The following is an 18,469-nucleotide window of genomic DNA, read 5'->3' as shown; positions in this document are numbered from 1 at the left end:
ATATATGTACAGAGTTTAGTTTGCAACTGAGTAGAATCTTTGTGTTCCCAACAAGCTAGGTGAAGGACGGCTTTCACACACACTTTTCTCTCAGAACTGTGCAAGTGGAGAGACGTTCATTCACCTAGCACAAAGGGAACTTGTTGCAGGGGAAACTTTTACTCTGGTGTATCAGTCTGTTTCCTAGTGCCAGCATGAAGTTCCTGCAGTTTTCACTGTAAAACCCAGTTGGGGCTAGGACCTCCCCATATATATATATGGAGTGTAGATTGCAACTGGAAAGAAACTTTGTGTTCCAAACAAGCTAGATGAAGAACGGCTTTCACACACACTTATCTCTCAGAACTGAGCATGTGGAGAGACCTTCGTTCATGTAGCACAAAGGGAACGGGTTGCAGGGAAATTTTACTAACTTTCTCAGTCTGTTTCCTAGTGCCGTTTGAAGTTCCTGCATTTTTCACTGCAAAATCGAGTTGGAGCTAGGACCTCCCAATATATATGTATGGAGTGTAGTTTGAAACTGAAAAGAAACTTTGTGTTCCTAACAAGCTAGGTGAAGTACGGCTTTCACACACAATTATTTCTCAGAACTGAGCATGTGGAGAGACGTTCATTCATCTACCACAAAGGTAACGTGTTGCAGGAGAAACTATTCTCTGGTTTCTCAATCGTTTTTCAAGTGCCGTTGTGAAGTTTCAGCAGTTTTCACTGTAAACCCGAGTTGGAGCTACTACCTCCCCTTATATATGTATGGATAGTGGTTTGCAACTGAATAGAATCTTTGTGCTCCCAACAAGCTAGGTGAAGTGCGGCTTTCACACACATTTATCTCTCAGAACTGAGCATGTGGAGAGGCGTTCGTTCACCTATCACAAACGGATAGGTTAGCAGGATAAACTGTTTCTCTGGGTTCTGAGTCTTTTTCCTAGTGCTGGTATGAAATTCCTGCAGTTTTCACTGTAAAACTGAGTTGGAGCTTATATTCACCCCCATATAATTATGGACTGTATTTTGCAACTTAAAGAAACTTTGTGTTCCCAACAAGCTTGGTGATGGACTGCTTTCACTCACACTTATCTCTCAGTACTGAGCATGTGGATAGACATTCGTTCATCTAGCACAAAGGGAACGGGTTGAAGGGAAAATTTTACTCAGCATTCTCAGTCTGATTCCTGGTGCCGGATTGAAATTCCTGCTATTTTCATTGTAAAACCGATTTCAGCTAGTACTTCCGCATGTATATGTATTGATTGTATTTTACAACTAAAAAGAAACTTTGTGTTTCCAGCAAGCTAGGTGAAGGACAGCTTTCACACACACTTATCTCTCAGAACTGAGCATGTGGAGAGACTTTCGTTCACCTAGCATAAATGGAAGGGGTTGCAGGAGAAAATTTTACTCTGGTTTCTCTGTCTGTTTCCTAGTGCCAGTTTGAAGTTACTGCAGTTTTCACTATGAAACCGAGTTGGAGCTACTACCTCCCAAAATATATGTATGGAGTGTATTTTGGAACTGGAAAGAAACTCTGTTTCCCAACAAGCTAATTGAAGGAAGGCTTTCAAACACACTTATCTCTCAGAACTGAGCATGTGGAGAGACGTTCGTTCATCTAGCACAAAGGGAACGGTTTGCAGGGGAAATTTTACTAAGCTTTCTCAGTCTGTTTCCTAATGCCTTATTGAAGTTCCTGCAGTTTTCACTGTAAAATCGATTTGAGCTACTACTTCCCCATATATATATATGGAGTGTAGTTTGCAAGTAAAAAGAAACTTTGTGTTCCCGACAAGCTAGGTGAAGGACGCCTTTCACACTCACTTACCTCTCAGAACAGAGCATGAGGAGAAACTTTCGTTCATCTAGCACAAAGGGAACGGGTTGCAGGAGAAACTAATCTCTGGTTTCTCAATCTGTTTCCTAGTGCCTTTTTGTAGTTCCTGCAGTTTTCACTGTAAACCCGAGTTTGAGCTAGTACCTCCCCTTATATATGTACGGTTTGTGGTTTGCAACTGAATAGAATCTTTGTGTTCCCAACAAGCTAGTTGAAGGACAGATTTCACACACACTTATCTCTCAGATCTGAGCATGTAGAGAGACGTTCGTTCACCTAGGACAAAGGGATGGTTTACAGGAGAAACATTTACTCTGGGTTCTGAGACTTTTTCCTAGTGCCGGTTTCAATTTCCTGCAGTTTTCAGTGTAAAACCGAGTTGGAGCTAGTACATCCCCATATATATGTATGGAGTGAATTTTGCAACTGAAATGAAACTTTGTATTCAAAACAAGCTTGGTGTAGGACGGCTTTCACACAAACTTATCTCTCAGATCTGAGCATGTGGAGAGAAGTTCGTTCATCTGGCACTAAGGGAACGGTTTGCAGGGAAAATTTTACTATGGTTTCTCAAACTGTTTCCTAGTGCTGGTTTGAAATTCCTGCAGTTTTCACTGTAAAACTGAGTTGGAGCTTATATTCACCCCCATATAATTATGGACTGTATTTTGCAACTTAAAGAAACTTTGTGTTCCCAACAAGCTTGGTGATGGACTGCTTTCACTCACACTTATCTCTCAGTACTGAGCATGTGGATAGACATTCGTTCATCTAGCACAAAGGGAACGGGTTGAAGGGAAAATTTTACTCAGCATTCTCAGTCTGATTCCTGGTGCCGGATTGAAATTCCTGCTATTTTCATTGTAAAACCGATTTCAGCTAGTACTTCCGCATGTATATGTATTGAGTGTATTTTACAACTAAAAAGAAACTTTGTGTTTCCAGCAAGCTAGGTGAAGGACAGCTTTCACACACACTTATCTCTCAGAACTGAGCATGTGGAGAGACTTTCGTTCACCTAGCATAAATGGAAGGGGTTGCAGGAGAAAATTTTACTCTGGTTTCTCTGTCTGTTTCCTAGTGCCAGTTTGAAGTTACTGCAGTTTTCACTATGAAACCGAGTTGGAGCTACTACCTCCCAAAATATATGTATGGAGTGTATTTTGGAACTGGAAAGAAACTCTGTTTCCCAACAAGCTAATTGAAGGAAGGCTTTCAAACACACTTATCTCTCAGAACTGAGCATGTGGAGAGACGTTCGTTCATGTAGCACAAAGGGAACGGTTTGCAGGGGAAATTTTACTAAGCTTTCTCAGTCTGTTTCCTAATGCCTTATTGAAGTTCCTGCAGTTTTCACTGTAAAATCGAGTTGGAGTTAGTACCTCCCCATATATATGTATGGAGTGTAATTTGCAACTGAAAAGATAGTCTGTGTTTTCAACAAGCTAGTTTAAGGGCGGCTTTCACCCACACTTATCTTTCAGAACTGAGCATGTGGAGAGACGTTCGTTCATCTACCACAAAGGAAACCGGTTTAAGGGGAAACTATTACTCTGGTTTCTCAGTCTTTTTCCTAGTTCCGTTTTGAAGTTCCTGCAGTTTTCACTGTAAAATCGATTTGGAGCCTGTACCACCCCATATATATATACGGAGAGTAGTTTGCAACTGAAAAGAAACTTTGCGTTCTCAACAAGCTAGGTGAAGAATGGCTTTCACACACACTTATCTCTCAGAACTGAGCATGTGGAGAGACTTTCTTTCATGTAGCTCAAAGGGAACGGGTTGCAGGGAAACTTGTTCTGTGGTTTCTCAATCAGTTTCCTAGTGCTGGGTTGAAATTCCTTCAGTTTTCACTGTAAAACCGATTTGGAGCTAGTACTTCCCCATATATATTTAAGGAGTGTAGTTTGCAAATTATAGAAACTTTGTGTTCCCAACAAGCTTGGTGATGGACTGCTTTCAGACACAACTATCTCTCAGAACTGAGCATTTGGAGACTTTCGTTCACTTGGCACAAAGGAATGGGTTGCAGGAGAAACTTTTACTCTGGATTCTCAGGCTGTTTCCTAGTGCCGGTTTGAAGTTCCTGCCGTTTTCACTGTAAAACCGAGTTGGAGCAAGTACCTCCCCATATATATGTATGGAGTGTAGTTTGCAACTGAAAAGAAACTTTGTGTTTCCAACAAGCTATGTGAAGGACGGCTTTCACACACACTTATCTTTCAGAAAAGAGCATGTGGAGAGACGTTCATTCACCTAGCACAAAGGGAATGGTTTGCAGGAGAAACTTTTACTCTGTTTTCTCAGTCTGTTTCCTAGTGCCAATTTGAAGTTCCTGCAGTTTTCACTGTAAAACCGTGTTGGAGCAAGAACTTCCCTATATTTATTTATGGAATGTAGTTTGCAACTGAAAAGAAACTTTGTGTTCCCAACAAGCTAGGTGAAGTACGGCTTTCACACACAATTATCTCTCAGAACTGAGCATGTGGAGAGACGTTCGTTCATCTAGCACAAAAGGAAAGGTTTGTAGGGGAAATTTTACTCAGCATTCTCAGTCTGTTTCCTAGTGCCGTATTTAAGTTCATGCAGTTTTCACTGTAAAACCGATATGAGCTTTTACCTCCCCATATAAATTTATGGAGTGTAGTTTGCAACTGAACAGAAAATTTGTGTTCCCAGCAAGCTAGTTGAAGGACGGCTTTCACACACAATTATCTCTCAGAACTGATCATGTGGAGAGACTTTCGTTCACCTAGCGCAAAGGGAACGTGTTGCAGGAGAAAATTTTACTCTGGTTTCTCATTCTGTTTCCTGGTGCTGGATTGAAATTCCTGCTATTTTCAGTTTAAAACCGATTTGAGCTAGTATATCTGCATGTATATGTATTGAGTGTATTTTACAACTAAAAAGAAACTTTGTGTTTTCAGCAAGCTAGTTGAAGGACAGCTTTCACACACACTTATCTCTCAGAATTGAGCATGTGGAGAGACTTTCGTTCATCTAGCACAAAGGGAACGGTTTGCAGGAGAAACTTTTATTCTGTTTCTCAGTCAGTTTCCTAATGCCTTATTGAAGTTCCTGCAGTTTTCACTTTAAAACAGAGTTGGCGCTAGGAGCTCCCCATATATATGTATGGAGTGGAGTTTGCAACAGAAAAGAAACTTTGTGTTCCCAAGAAGCTAGGTGAAGGACAGCTTTCACACACACTTATCTCTCACAACTGAGCATGTGAAGAAACATTCGTTCATCTAGCACAAAGGGAACGGGTTGCAGGAGAAACTTTTACTCTGGTTTCCCAGACTGTTTCCTAGTGCCGGTTTGAAGTTCCTGCAGTTTTCACTGTAAAACCGAGTTGGAGCTAGTACCTCCCCATATATATGTATGGAGTGGAGTTTGCAACAGAAAAGAAACTTTGTGTTCCCAACAAGCAAGGTGAAGAACGGCTTTCACACACACTTATCTCTCAGAACTGAGCATGTGGAGAGACGTTCGTTCATCTAGCACAAATGGAAAGGGTTGCAGGAGAAACTTTTACTCTGGTTTCTCAGTCTGTTTCCTAGTGCCGGTTTGAAGTTCCTGCAGTTTTCACTGTAAAATCGATTTGGAGCTAGTACTTCCCCATATATATTTATGGAGTGTAGTTTGCAACTGAATAGAAAGTTTGTGTTCCCAACAAGCTAAGTGAAGGACGGCTTTCACACACACTTATCTCTCAGAACTGAGCATGTGGAGAGACGTTCGTTCATCTATCACAATGGGAACGGGTAGCAGGAGAAACTGTTACTCTGGTTTCTCAGTCTGTTTCCTACAGCCAGTTTGAAGTTCCTGCAGTTTTCACTGTAAAACCGAGTTGGAGATTATGCCTCCCCATATAAGTATGCAGTGAAGTTTGCAACTGAAAGAATCTTTGTGTTCCCTACAAACTATATGAAGGACGGCTTTCACACACACTTTTCTCTCAGAACTGAGCATTTCGTGAGACTTTCGTTCACCTAGCACAAAGGAACGGGTTGCATGGTAAACTTTTACTCTGGATTCTCAGGCTTTTTCCTAGTGCCGGTTTGAATTTCCTGCAGTTTTCACTGTAAAACCGAGTTGGATCTAGTACCTCCCCATATATATGTATGGATTGAAGTTTGCAATTGAGAAGAAACTATGTGTTCCCAAAAACCTAGGTGAAGGATGGCTTCCACACACACTTATCTTTCAGAACTGAGCATGTGGAGAAACTTTCATTCACCAAGGACAATGGAATCGGTTTACAGCAGAAACTTTTACTCTGGCTTCTAAGACTGTTTCCTAGTGCCGGTTTGAAGTTCCTGCAGTTTTCACTGTAAAACCGATTTGGAGCTGCTACATCCCCATCTATATTTATGGAGTGTAGTTTGCAACTGAAAAGAATCTTTGTGTTCCCAATAAGCTAGGTGAAGGACGGCATTCACACACACTTATCTCTCAGAACTGAGCATGTGGAGAGACGTTCATTCATCTAGCACAAAGGGAAAGGGTTGCAGGTGATCATTTTACTCTGGTTTCTTAGTGGGTTTCCTAGTGTCGGTTGGAAGTTTCTTCAGTTTTATCTGTAAAATAGAGTTGGAGCTAGTACCTACCCATATATATGTACGGAGTGTCGTTTGCAGCTGAGAAGAATCTTTGTGTTCCCAACAAGCTAGTTGAAGAACGGCTTTCACACACACTTTTCTCTCAGAACTGAGTATGTGGAGAGACGTTCATTCACCTAGCACAAAGGGAACGTGTTGCAGGAGAAACTTTTACTCTGGTTTTCAGTCTGTTTCCTATTGCCAGCTTGAAGTTCCTGCAGTTTTCACTGTAAAACCCAGTTGGAGCTAGGACCTCCCCATATATATATATGGAGTGTAGATTGCAACTGGAAAGAAATTTTGTGTTCCCAACAAGCTAGGTGAAGAACGGCTTTCACACACACTTTTCTCTCTGAACTGAGCATGTGGAGAGACCTTCGTTCATGTAGCACAAAAGGAACGGGTTGCAGTGGAAATTTTACTAACCTTTCTCTGTCTGTTTCCTAGTGCATTTTGAAGTTCCTGCAGTTTTCACTGCAAAACCGAGTTGGAGCTAGGGCATCCCTATATATATGTATGGGGTGTAGTTTGCAACTGAAAAGAAACTTTGTGTTCCTAACAAACTAGGTGAAGTATTGCTTTCACACACACTTATCTCTCAGAACTGAGCATGTGGAGAGACGTTCATTCATCTAACACAAAGGGAACGTGTTGAAGGTGAAACTATTCTCTGGTTACTCAATCTGTTTCCTAGTGCCGGTTTGAAGTTCCTGCAGTTTTCACTGTAAAACCGAGTTGGAGCTTATACTTCCCCATATATATGTGGAGTGTAGTTTGCAACTTAAAAGAAAATTTGTGTTCCCAACAAGTTGGAGATGGACTGCTTTCACACACACTTATCTCTCAGAGCTGAACATGTGGATAGAATTTCGTTCATCTAGCACAAAAGGAACGGGTTGTAGGGAAAATTTTACTCAGAATTCTCAGTCTGTTTCCAAGTGTAGGATTGAAATTCCTGCTATTTTCACTGTAAAACCGATTTGAGCTAGTACTTCAGCATGTATATGTATGGAGTGTATTTTGCAACTGAAAAGAAACTTTGTGTTCCCAGCAAGCTAGGTGAAGGAAGGTTTCACACACACTTATCTCTAAGAACTGAACTAGTGGAGAGACTTTTGTTCACCTGGCACAAAGGGAACGGGTTGCAGGAGAAACTGATTTTCTGGGTTCTGAGTTTGTTTCCTAGTGCTGGTTTGAAGTCCCTGCAGTTTTCACTGTAAAACCGACTTGGAGCTATTACGTCCCCATATATATATTTATGGAGTGTAATTTGCAACTTAAAAGAAACTTTGAGTTCCCAACAAGCTAGGTGAAGGACGGCTGTCACACACACTTTTCTCTCAGAACTGAGCATGTGGAGAAACGTTCGTTCATCTAGCACAAAGGGAACGGGATGCGGGGGAAATTTTACTAAGCTTTATCAGTCTGTTTCCTAGTGCCTTATTGAAATTCCTGCAGTTTTCATTATAAAACGATTTGAGCTATTACCACCCCATATATAATTATGGAGTGTAGTTTGCAACTGAAAAGAATCTTTGTGTTCCCGACAAGCTAGGTGAAGGACGCTTTTCACACACACTTATCTCTCAAATCTGAGCATCTGAAGAGACGGTCATTCATCTAGCACAAAGGGAACGGGTTGCAGGAGAAAATATTCTCTGGTTTTTCAATCTGTTTCCTAGTGCCGGTTTGAAGTTCCTGCAGTTTTCACTGCAAACCCGAGTTGGAACTAGTACCCACTCTTATATATTTATGGATTGTGGTTTGCAACTGAATAGAATCATTGTGTTCCCAACAAGCAGGTTGAAGAACGGCATTCACACACACTTATCTCTCAGATCTGAGCATCTGAAGAGATGGTCATTCATCTAGCACAAAAGGAACGGGTTGCAGGGATACTTTTACTCTGGTTTCCCAATATGTTTCCTAGTGCCGGTTTGAATTTCCGGCGGTTATCACTGTAAAACCGAGTTGGAGCTTATACCCCCCATATATTTATGGTGTGTAGTTTGCAAATTAAAGAGACTTTGTGTTCCCAACAAGCTGGGTGATGGACTGCTTTCACACACACTTATCACTCAGGACTGTGCATGTGGATAGAATTTCGTTCATCTATCACAAAGGGAACGGTATGAGGGGGAAATTTTACTCAGCATTCACAGTCTGATCCTAGTGCCGGATTGAAATTCCTGCTATTTTCACTGTAAAACCGATTTGAGCTAGTAACTCCGCATGTATATGTATGGAGTGTATTTTGCATCTGAAAAGAAACTTTGTGTTCCCAGCAAGCTAGTTTAAGGTCGGCTTTCACACACACATTTCTCTCAGAACTGAGCATTTCGAGAGACTTTCGTTCACCTAGCACAAAGGATCGGGTTGCAGGGTAAACTTTTACTCTGGATTCTCAGGCTTTTTCCTAGTGCCGGTTTGAATTTCCTGCAGTTTTCACTGTAAAACCGAGTTGGATCTAGTACCTCCCCATATATATGTATGGATTGAAGTTTGCAATTGAGAAGAAACTATGTGTTCCCAAAACCTAGGTGAAGGATGGCTTCCACACACACTTATCTTTCAGAACTTAGCATGTGGGGAAACGTTCATTCACCTAGGACAATGGAATCGTTTTACAGCAGAAACTTTTTCTCTGGTTTCTAAGATTGTTTCCTAGTGCCGGTTTGAAGTTCCTGCAGTTTTCACGGTAAAACCGATTTGGAGCTACTACATCCCCATCTATATTTATGGAGTGTAGTTTGCAACTGAAAAGAATCTTTGTATTCCCAACAAGCTAGGTGAAGTACGGCATTCACACACAATTATCTCTCAGAACTGAGCATGTGGAGAGACGTTCGTTCATCTAGCACAAAATTATCGGGTTGTAGGGAAAATTTTACTCAGAATTCTCAGTCTGTTTCCAAGTGTAGGATTGAAATTCCTGCTATTTTCACTATAAAACCGATTTGAGCTAGAAACTCCCTATATATATATATGGAGTGTAGTTTGCAACTGAATAGAAACTTTGCGTTCCCAGCAAGCTAGGTGAAGGACGGCTTTCACACACAATTATCTCTAAGAACTGAACTAGTGGAGAGACTTTTGGTCACCTAGCACAAAGGGAACGGGTTGCAGGAGAAACTGATTCTCTGGGTTCTGAGTCGGTTTCCTAGTGCTGGTGTGAAGTCCCTGCAGTTTTCACTGTAAATCCGACTTGGAGCTATTAATCCACATATATATATTTATGGAGTGTAATTTGCACCTGAAAATAAACTTTGAGTTCCCAACAAGCTAGGTGAAGGACGGCTTTCACACACTATTTTCTCTCAGAACTGAGCATGTGGAGAAACTTTCGTTCATCTAGCACAAAGGGAACTGGATGCGGGGGAAATTTTACTAAGCTTTCTCAGAATGTTTCCTAATGCCTTATTGAAGTTCCTGCAGTTTTCACTGTAAAATCGAGTTGGAGGTAGAACATCCCCATATATATTTTTGGAGTGTAATTTGCAACTGAAAAGAAACTTTGTGTTTCCAACAAGCTAGGTGAAGTTCGGCTTTCACCCACACTTATCTTTCTGAACTGAGCATGTGGAGAGACGTTCGTTCATCTAGCACAAATTAAAAGGGTTTCAGGAGAAACTTTTACTCTGGTTTCTCAGCCTTTTTCCTAGTGCCCTATTGAAGTTCCTGCATTTTCACTGTAAAACCGATTTGAGCTAGAACCTCCCTATATATATATATGGAGTGTAGTTTGCAACTGAATAGAAACTTTGTGTTCCGACAAGCTAGGTGAAGGACGGCTTTCACACACACTTATCTCTCAGATCTGAGCATGTGGAGAGACATTCATTCATCTAGCAGAAAGGGAACGGTTTGCAGGAGAAAATATTCTCTGGTTTTTCAATCTGTTTCCTACTGCCGGTTTGAAGTTCCTGCAGTTTTCACTGTAAATCCGAGTTGGATCTAGTACCTCCACTTATATATATATGGATTGTGATTTGCAACAGAATAGAATCATTGTGTTCCCAACAAGCTAGTTGAAGAACGGCTTTCACACACACTTATCTCTCAGATCTGAGCATCTGAAGAGACGGTCATTCATCTAGCACAATGGGAACGGGTTGCAGGTGAACATTTTACTCTGGATTCTCAGTTTGTTTCCTAGTGTCGGATGGAAGTTCCTGCAGTTTTCTCTGTAAAACCGAGTTGGGGCTAGTACTTACCCATATATTTGTATGGAGTGTACTTTAAAACTGAGAAAAAACTTTGTGTTTCCAAAAACTAGGTGAAGGACAGCTTTCACCCACACTTAACTTTCTGAACTGAGCATGTGGAGAGACGTTCGTTCACCTAGCACAAATGGAACGGTTTGCAGGGAAACTATTACTCTGGTTTCTAAACCTGTTTCCTAGTGCCAGTTTGAAGTTCTGGCAGTTTTCACTGTAATACCGATTTGGAGCTTATACCCCCCCATATATTTATGGAGTGTAGTTTGCAAATTAAAAGAAACTTTGTGTTCCCAACAACCTTGGTGATGGACTGCTTTCACACAAACTTATCACTCAGGACTGAGAATTTGGATAGACTTTCGTTCATCTATCACAAAGGGAAAGGTTTGAAGGGAAAATTCTACTCAGCATTCACAGTCTGTTTCCTAGTGCCGGATTGAAATTCCTGCTATTTTCACTGTAAAACCGATTTGAGCTAGTAACTCCGCATGTATATGTATGGAGTGTATTTTGCACCTGAAAAGAAACTTTGTGTTCCCAGCAAGCTAGTTTAAGGTCGGATTTCACACACACTTTTCTCTCAGAACTGAGCATGTGGAGAGACTTTCATTCACCTATCACAAAGGAACGGGTTGCAGGGTCAACTTTTACTCTGTATTCTCAGGCTTTTTCCTAGTGCCGGTTTGAATTTCCTGCAGTTTTAACTGTAAAACCGAGTTGGAGCAAGTACATCCCCATATATATGTATGGAGTGTAGTTTGCAACTGAAAAAAACTTTGTGTTTCCAACAAGCTAGGTGAAGTACGGCTTTCACACACACTTATCTTTCAGAACAGAGCATGTAGAGAGACGTTCGTTCATCTAGCACAAAGGAAAAGGTTTGCAGGAAAAAATTTTACTCTGGTTTCTCAGGATTTTTCCTAGTGCCGTTTTGAAGTTCCTGCAGTTTTCACTGTAAAACCCAGTTGGAGGTAGTACCACCCTATATATATGTATGGATTGTAGTTGGCAACTGAAAAGAATCTTTGCTTTCTCAACAAGCTAGGTGAAGTTTAGCTTTCACACACATATATCTCTCAGAACTGAGCATGTGGTGAGACCTTCGATCACCTAGCAAAAAGGGAATGGGTTTCAGGATAAACTTTTACTCTGTTTTCTCAGTCTGTTTCCTAGTGCCAATTTGATTTTCCTACAGTTTTCACTGTAAAACCGAGTTGGAGCTAGAACTTCCCTAAATATATGTATGGAATGTTGTTTGCAACTGAAAAGAATCTTTGTGTTCCCAACAAGCTAGGTGAAGGACGGCTTTCAAACACAATTATCTCTCAGAACTGAGCATGTGGAGAGACGTTCGTTCAACTAGCACAAAAGGAACGGGTTGTAGGTGAAATTTTACTAAGCTTTCTCAGTCTGTTTCCTAGTGCCGTATTTAAGTTCCTGCAGTTTTCCGTGTAAAACCGATATGAGCTCTTACCTCCCCATATGAATGTATGGAGTGTAGTTTGCAACTGAAAAGAAACTTTGTGTTCCCGACAAGCTAGGTGAAGGACGGCTTTCACACACACTTTTAACTCAGATCTGAGCATGTGGAGAGACTTTCATTCATCTAACACAAAGTGAACGGGTTGCAGGGGAACATTTTACTCTGGTTCCTCAGTGTGTTTCCTAGTGTCGGTTGGAAGTTCCGGCAGTTTTCTCTGTAAAACCGAGTTGGATCTAGTATTTCCCCATATATATGTATGGATTGAAGTTTGCAATTGAGAAGAAACTATGTGTTCCCAAAAAACTAGGTGAAGGATGGCTTCCACACACACTTATCTTTCAGAACTGAGCATGTGGAGAAACGTTCATTCACCTAGGACAATGGAATCGGTTTACAGCAGAAACTTTTACTCTGGCTTCTAAGACTGTTTCCTAGTGCCGGTTTGAAGTTCCTGCAGTTTTCACTGTAAAACCGATTTGGAGCTACTACATCCCCATCTATATTTATGGAGTGTAGTTTGCAACTGAAAAGAATCTTTGTGTTCCCAATAAGCTAGGTGAAGGACGGCATTCACACACACTTATCTCTCAGAACTGAGCATGTGGAGAAACGTTCATTCATCTAGCACAAAAGGAAAGGGTTGCAGGTAATCATATTTCTCTGGTTTCTTAGTGGGTTTCCAAGTGTTGGTTGGAAGTTTCTTCGGTTTTATCTGTAAAATCGAGTTGGAGCTAGAACCTACCCATATATATGTACGGAGTGTCGTTTGCAACTGAGAAGAATCTTTGTGTTCCCAACAAGCTAGGTGAAGAACGGCTTTCACACACACTTTTCTCTCAGAACTGAGTATGTGGAGAGACGTTCATTCACCTAGCACAAAGGGAACGTGTTGCAGGAGAAACTTTTACTCTGGTTTTCAGTCTGTTTCCTATTGCCAGCTTGAAGTTCCTGCAGTTTACACTGTAAAACCCAGTTGGAGCTAGGACCTCCCCATATATATATATGGAGTGTAGATTGCAACTGGAAAGAAATTTTGTGTTCCCAACAAGCTAGGTGAAGAACGGCTTTCACACACACTTTTCTCTCTGAACTGAGCATGTGGAGAGACCTTCGTTCATGTAGCACAAAAGGAACGGGTTGCAGGGGAAATTTTACTAAACTTTCTCAGTCTGTTTCCTAGTGCCTTTTGAAGTTCCTGCAGTTTTCACTGCAAAACCGAGTTGGAGCTAGGACATCCCTATATATATGTATGGAGTGTAGTTTGCAACTGAAAAGAAATTTTGTGTTCCCAACAAGCTTGGTGAAGTATGGCTTTCACACACACTTATTTCTCAGAACTGAGCATGTGGAGAGACGTTCATTCATCTACCTAAAAGGGAACGTGTTGAAGGAGAAACTATTCTCTGGTTACTCAATCTGTTTCCTAGTGCCGGTTTGAAGTTCCTGCAGTTTTCACTGTAAAACCGTTTTGGAGCTTATACTTCCCCATATATATATGGAGTGTAGTTTGCAACTTAAAAGAAAATTTGTGTTCCCAACAAGTTGGAGATTGACTGCTTTCACACACACTTATCTCTCAGAGCTGAACATGTGGATAGAATTTCGTTCATCTAGCACAAAAAGAACGGGTTGTAGGGAAAATTTTACTCAGAATTCTCAGTCTGTTTCCAAGTGTAGGATTGAAATTCCTTCTATTTTCACTGTAAAACCGATTTGAGCTAGTACTTCAGCATGTATATGTATGGAGTGTATTTTGCAACTGAAAAGAAACTTTGTGTTCCCAGCAAGCTACGTGAAGGACGGCTTTCACACACAATTATCTCTCAGAACTGAGCATTTGGAGAGACGTTCGTTCAACTAGCACAAAAGGAACGGGTTGTAGGGGAAATTTTACTAAGCTTTCTCAGTCTGTTTCCTAGTGCCGTATTTAAGTTCCTGCAGTTTTCAGTGTAAAACCGATATGAGCTCTTACCTCCCCATATGAATGTATGGAGTGTAGTTTGCAACTGAAAAGAAACTTTGTGTTCCCGACAAGCTAGTTGAAGGACAGCTTTCACACACACTTTTAACTCAGATCTGAGCATGTGGAGAGACTTTCATTCATCTAGCACAAAGGGAACGGGTTGCAGGGGAACATTTTACTCTGGTTCCTCAGTGTGTTTCCTACTGTCGGTTGGAAGTTCCTGCAGTTTTCTCTGTAAAACCGAGTTGGATCTAGTACCTCCCCATATATATGTATGGATTGAAGTTTGCAATTGAGAAGAAACTATGTGTTCCCAAAAACCTAGGTGAAGGATGGCTTCCATAAACACATATCTTTCAGAACTGAGCATGTGGAGAAACGTTCATTCACCTGGGACAATGGAATCGGTTTACAGCAGAAACTTTTACTCTGGCTTCTAAGACTGTTTCCTAGTGCCGGTTTGAAGTTCCTGCAGTTTTCACTGTAAAACCGATTTGGAGCTACTACATCCCCATCTATATTTATGGAGTGTAGTTTGCAACTGAAAAGAATCTTTGTGTTCCCAATAAGCTAGGTGAAGGACGGCATTCACACACACTTATCTCTCAGAACTGAGCATGTGGAGAGACATTCATTCATCTAGCACAAAGGGAAAGGGTTGCAGGTGATCATTTTTCTCTGGTTTCTTAGTGGGTTTCCTAGTGTCGGTTGGAAGTTTCTTCGGTTTTATCTGTAAAATCGAGTTGGAGCTAGAACCTACCCATATATATGTACGGAGTGTCGTTTGCAACTGAGAAGAATCTTTGTGTTCCCAACAAGCTAGGTGAAGAACGGCTTTCACACACACTTTTCTCTCAGAACTGAGTATGTGGAGAGACGTTCATTCACCTAGCACAAAGGGAACGTGTTGCAGGAGAAACTTTTACTCTGGTTTTCAGTCTGTTTCCTATTGCCAGCTTGAAGTTCCTGCAGTTTACACTGTAAAACCCAGTTGGAGCTAGGTCCTCCCCATATATATATATGGAGTGTAGATTGCAACTGGAAAGAAATTTTGTGTTCCCAACAAGCTAGGTGAAGAACGGCTTTCACACACACTTTTCTCTCTGAACTGAGCATGTGGAGAGACCTTCGTTCATGTAGCACAAAAGGAACGGGTTGCAGGGGAAATTTTACTAAACTTTCTCAGTCTGTTTCCTAGTGCCTTTTGAAGTTCCTGCAGTTTTCACTGCAAAACCGAGTTGGAGCTAGTACTTCAGCATGTATATGTATGGAGTGTATTTTGCAACTGAAAAGAAATTTTGTGTTCCCAACAAGCTTGGTGAAGTATGGCTTTCACACACACTTATTTCTCAGAACTGAGCATGTGGAGAGACGTTCATTCATCTACCTAAAAGGGAACGTGTTGAAGGAGAAACTATTCTCTGGTTACTCAATCTGTTTCCTAGTGCCGGTTTGAAGTTCCTGCAGTTTTCACTGTAAAACCGAGTTGGAGCTTATACTTCCCCATATATATATGGAGTGTAGTTTGCAACTTAAAAGAAAATTTGTGTTCCCAACAAGTTGGAGATTGACTGCTTTCACACACACTTATCTCTCAGAGCTGAACATGTGGATAGAATTTCGTTCATCTAGCACAAAAAGAACGGGTTGTAGGGAAAATTTTACTCAGAATTCTCAGTCTGTTTCCAAGTGTAGGATTGAAATTCCTTCTATTTTCACTGTAAAACCGATTTGAGCTAGTACTTCAGCATGTATATGTATGGAGTGTATTTTGCAACTGAAAAGAAACTTTGTGTTCCCAGCAAGCTACGTGAAGGACGGCTTTCACACACAATTATCTCTCAGAACTGAGCATGTGGAGAGACGTTCGTTCAACTAGCACAAAAGGAACGGGTTGTAGGGGAAATTTTACTAAGCTTTCTCAGTCTGTTTCCTAGTGCCGTATTTAAGTTCCTGCAGTTTTCAGTGTAAAACCGATATGAGCTCTTACCTCCCCATATGAATGTATGGAGTGTAGTTTGCAACTGAAAAGAAACTTTGTGTTCCCGACAAGCTAGTTGAAGGACGGCTTTCACACACACTTTTAACTCAGATCTGAGCATGTGGAGAGACGTTCATTCATCTAGCACAAAGGGAACGGGTTGCAGGGGAACATTTTACTCTGGTTCCTCAGTGTGTTTCCTACTGTCGGTTGGAAGTTCCTGCAGTTTTCTCTGTAAAACCGAGTTGGATCTATTACCTCCCCATATATATGTATGGATTGAAGTTTGCAATTGAGAAAAAACTATGTGTTCCCAAAAACCTAGGTGAAGGATGGCTTCCACACACACATATCTTTCAGAACTGAGCATGTGGAGAAACGTTCATTCACCTGGGACAATGGAATCGGTTTACAGCTGAAACTTTTACTCTGGCTTCTAAGACTGTTTCCTAGTGCCGGTTTGAAGTTCCTGCAGTTTTCACTGTAAAACCGATTTGGAGCTACTACATCCCCATCTATATTTATGGAGTGTTGTTTGCAACTCAAAAGAATCTTTGTGTTCCCAACAAGCTAGGTGAAGGACGGCATTCACACACACTTAACTCTCAGAACTGAGCATGTGGAGAGACGTTCATTCATCTAGCACAAAGGGAAAGGGTTGCAGGTGATCATTTTACTCTGGTTTCTCAGTCTGTTTCCTAGTGCCGGTTTGAAGTTCCTGCAGTTTTCACTGTAAAACCGAGTTGGAACTTATACTTCCCCATATATATATGGAGTGTAGTTTGCAACTTAAAAGAAACTTTGTGCTCCCAACAAGCTTGGAGATGGACTGCTTTCACACACACTTATCTCTCAGAACTGAGCATGTGGAGAGTCTTTCGTTCATCTAGCACAAAAGGAACGGGTTATAGGAAAAATTTTCCTCAGAATTCTCAGTCTGTTTCTAAGTTTAGGATTGAAATTCCTGCTATTTTCACTGTAAAACCGATTTGAGCTAGTACCACTGCATGTATATGTATGGAGTGTATTTTGCAACAGAAAAGAAACTTTGTGTTCCCGACAAGCTAGGTGAAGGACGCCTTCACACACATTTACCACTCAGATCTGAGCATGTGGAGAGACGTTCATTCATCTAGCACAAAGGGAACGGTTTGCAGTGAAATTTTATTAAGCTTTCTCAATCTGTTTCCTAGTGCCTTATTGAAGTTCCTGCAGTTTTCACTGTAAAATCGACTTGGAGGCAGAACATCCCCATATATATTTTTGGAGTGTAATTTGCAACTGAAAAGAAACTTTGTGTTTCCAACAAGCTAGGTGAAGTTCGGCTTTCACCCACACTTATCTTTCTGAACTGAGCATGTGGAGAGACGTTCGTTCATCTAGCACAAATTAAACGGGTTTCAGGAGAAACTTTTACTCTGGATTCTCAGCCTTTATCCTTGTGCCCTATTGAAGTTCCTGCATTTTTCACTGTAAAACCGATTTGAGCTAGAACCTCCCTATATATATATATGGAGTGTAGTATGAAACTTCATAGAAACTTTGTATTCCGACAAGCTAGGTGAAGGACGGCTTTCACACACACTTATCTCTCAGATCTGAGCATCTGAAGAGACGTTCATTCATCTAGCACAAAGGGAAAGGGTTGCAGGTGATCATTTTACTCTGGTTTCTTAGTGGGTTTCCTAGTGTCGGTTGGAAGTTTCTTCAGTTTTATCTGTAAAATCGAGTTGGAGCTAGTACCTACCCATATATATGTACAGAGTTTAGTTTGCAACTGAGTAGAATCTTTGTGTTCCCAACAAGCTAAGTGAAGGAAGGCTTTCACACACACTTTTCTCTCAGAACTGAGCATGTGGAGAGACTTTCATTCACCTAGCAAAAAGGGAACTTGTTTCAGGGGAAACTTTTACTCTGGTGTATTAGTCTGTTTCCTAGTGCCAGCTTGAAGTTCCTGCAGTTTTCACTGTAAAACCCAGTTGGAGCTAGGACCTCCCCATATATATATATGGAGTGTAGATTGCAACTGGAAAGAAACTTTGTGTTCCAAACAAGCTAGGTGAAGAACGGCTTTCACACACACTTTTCTCTCTGAACTGAGCATGTGGAGAGACCTTAGTTCATGTAGCACAAATGAAACGGGTTGCAGGGGAAATTTTACTAACCTTTCTCAGTCTGTTTCCTAGTGCCTTTTGAAGTTCCTGCAGTTTTCACTGCAAAACCGAGTTGGAGCTAGACCTCCCTATATATATGTATGGAGTGTAGTTTGCAACTGAAAAGATACTTTGTGTTCCTAACAAGTTGGTGAAGTATGGCTTTCACACACACTTATCTCTCAGAACTGAGCATGTGGAGAGACGTTCATTCATCTACATCAAAGGGAACGTGTTGCA

The sequence above is a fragment of the Camelus bactrianus genome, chromosome 28 (assembly GCF_048773025.1).
Source record: "Camelus bactrianus isolate YW-2024 breed Bactrian camel chromosome 28, ASM4877302v1, whole genome shotgun sequence".
Lineage (NCBI taxonomy): Eukaryota > Metazoa > Chordata > Mammalia > Artiodactyla > Camelidae > Camelus > Camelus bactrianus.
Note: the sequence above shows the minus strand (reverse complement) of the source record.